The sequence below is a fragment of the Xiphophorus maculatus genome, chromosome 3 (assembly GCF_002775205.1).
Source record: "Xiphophorus maculatus strain JP 163 A chromosome 3, X_maculatus-5.0-male, whole genome shotgun sequence".
NCBI classification, from domain to species: domain Eukaryota; kingdom Metazoa; phylum Chordata; class Actinopteri; order Cyprinodontiformes; family Poeciliidae; genus Xiphophorus; species Xiphophorus maculatus.
The window spans coordinates 30022907-30026165 of NC_036445.1; positions in this window are offsets into that span (position 1 = coordinate 30022907).

The window sequence follows — 3259 nt, forward strand, 5'->3', positions numbered from 1 at the left end:
TCCTCTCGCCCTCGTTCTTCTTCTCTCTTCTTCCCATAATTCCCTTGTCCCGTTTTTTTCTCTCTGTTGAGTTCACTTGTCCCTCGTTAACCTAAACTACTTACATAGATAGGAAATTAATTCAATACAGTCTTTAAACGAATGAGATAATTGATCACACAAGAATACACTTAAGTATACAAATCACCTCCAGAAAAGTTTTGGATTTCTGTTTTTCCCATCATTTATATAATCACTCGGATTAAAAATGTACAAAAACAATAATACACATTCTCACTTATCCCTTTTTTTCTTTTTTTTACATAAGACCAACCTTGTAAATATTTTTTAAATATTAAAGGGCCTTAAGTGCATGGTTTTTTAACCAGGGGCTACAGTAACATAGTTACTTTATTGTGCTATAATAAATAGGCATATAAATATAATCTATTTATATGCCTGGAAAATAGATTATGTCAATAAATAACTAAATCTGATGACAGAATCATGTTTGGCTATTTGTGAAAAGACGGAACATTTTTGTGGAATTTTGTTTTTTAAAACCGCGATGGCCTGGATGACCTGACCTAAATTAATTTAGATTTCTTTCACTTTCAACATTTTTTTTTTCAAATAAAATGGACTAAAAATGAGAAAAATAAAAAACTTTTTTTTTTCATCTTAAAAAAGATGTGAAAATATCTTCTCACATTTTGGAGGTCTGGAATTTGTCCTCCAGTGTAATTTCAGTGTTCCAGGAATACCTAATGAATTCTCCAACAATCCGTCTTACTGAGCACCCTCTAGCTTTAACACTGCACCTTAATCCAAGTTCCTGGATGTCCAACTCCAGTCCTTCATGTCTTTTGATTTCTTCCTGCTCTGATTAATGGCTGAATTTCCTCCTCAGTGTGTAATCATGTCCTGCAGAGGCCTGGTAACGAACCCTTCGTTTCATTCAGATGTGATGAACCTGGGGGATCCCGAAACATGCAGGACAGTGGGTAATGAGGACCGGAGTTGGACACCCCTGTCCTCATCTGTCCTGGCATGTCACTATCAACATGTTGTGCCCATTAAAATAAAGCTCAGTTGTTGTTTTTTGCCTCATTCAAGGTGGAATTTTTTTTGTTTTTTACATTTTCAGATTATTAAAGTTTTTACGCAGCTTTACCATCACTAAATTCTAAATGTAATGTTTTATTTAAAAGCGAACCTTTATCAGTGTCACTGTGTCCCTCATTACCTCCAGTTTTTAGCTGTTAAGGTCTCATCTCCTCCACTTCCTCCATTTTCTGCTTGGCTGCTCTTCATAGTGACCTTTACATGAAGGTTTATTCTGTTTGTTCTCAGCAGATGGAATTTCTGAGCTACTATTGGAAAAGTAAACTAGAATGATGCTCTGATTTCAAACTACCAGAGTTTAATGATCAATACGGTTCCTCAACGTGTAAAAATGAATGAAACTTGTTGGAATATCATCTGTGCAGGTTTATCAAGTCGATGACACGTACGTTTATCTTTTCCTCTTCATGTCTCACTGCATGTGTGGAGAAACACATTTTTATCAGCTGGGATTGTAAACATTTGTTATTTTGACGTTTACGTTGTTTTTCTGAACAGCAGGAAGAAAACAAGTTAGAGGCGGGTCCACGACAAAACGACTACAACCGTGACACATTCATTTGTTTTATTCTAAAAAAAAATCACTTATAAGAATCATAAACTTTAGGACATCATTGAATTATATGTCCAAAAGACTTGAACAAAATTCAGCCCGACGCTTTAGAAAATATGACCAATATCATACATTTGTGTGACCAGCTCTTGTATTAAACCTTTTTTGTGTCTTATGTTTGAATATAGAAATATACATTTATAAAGTCTGTATAAAAAGCTTGGCACACAGTTTTAGCTGTGATTGTGCATCCACCTGGTATAGTTAGGGACAGTCAGCAGAACAAGTTGGCAGTAAATCTGTTGAGGGTGTGAGCCGGGATGAGGACCGGAGAACAGAACCGACCCGAACTCAGCCAATCAATGAGGTTTGATCTTTTCAGGCCAAATCTGCATATTGGAGTAGTCGAGAGCATGTGATTGATTACTGATCCAAGTGCAAACATATTGCCAACAACTAATTAGAAATTGAGGCAGAGACACGTTTTAAGTCAGATTAACTTGTCTTTTTATAAATATACAATAATATAACCATCCACTGAGCAAAGAAAGAATCCATTCAGATATGTATGTAAGTAATGGAGAGCTGGATCAAAAACATTTCAAATTTTTTCACATAAATGGAAAAATTCTCCTAAAATAAACAGTTTCTGTGATTTATAAATTAAACACAGGTCATTTTGCAGCCGGTTTAAATGGAATCAACGTTTATGGATAAAATAATAGCTAGTTGGAATTAAGTGGATAACTTAAACCGCTTCTTTTTTTGCCTACACAATTTGATCCAACATTCTTTCTGTACAGAAATAAATATTAACCCTCTAGCAGCATGAAAAACTAAATGTTCCAAACTGTCAACATGACTATTAGAAAAAACACAGTCAACACAACACCATCCAAATCCAATTCAGGTTTAAGAAGTTCACTTGTGATAAATTCTAAGCATTCTATAGTAAACATTTTAATCAGCTTTCATTTCAGAAGAAATTCAGACTCTGTTCAAGTTCTAAGAATAGCTTAGAACTTGAACAGTTCTAAGCATTGATCATATAATTTGACATTTTGAAAATAAATTTACTTAATGGAAACACGCCAATTAAAAAAAAAACTAGGATGAGGTGTTTTTTTTTTGACTGTATGAAATTGGTTTATTTTCTCTGGTTAGCTTTAAAACCGTTGATGAGCTTGTTTGGCTCTGATTGGTTGGATGTCGTCCCTGGTCCCACAACAGGTGAGCTTGTCATGTGTTTGATCCCCAATCATGTTTCTGTGAACGGAAACTTCAAGTATTTTCTAAATCTGAGGACTGGGAAAGTTGTGTGTTGTGCCCCCAGCTTCAGGTTTGTAGCCATTGAAATGAATAGATGAGGTGGAGACCGGCCCGCACACACACACACACACACACACACGGTTCACATGCACCTTTTCTGGTTCTCAAGAGGATAAAATGATGAAATATGGCTAAAACAGAGCAATGGTTACATCAGACTGAACTGTGTAACAGGACATGTGGGGTGCAAACTGTTGTGGTATGTGGGTGTGTGTGTGTGTGTGTGTGTGTGTGATAGTTTTTTTGTTTTGATTTTGATAACTTTGTATTTGG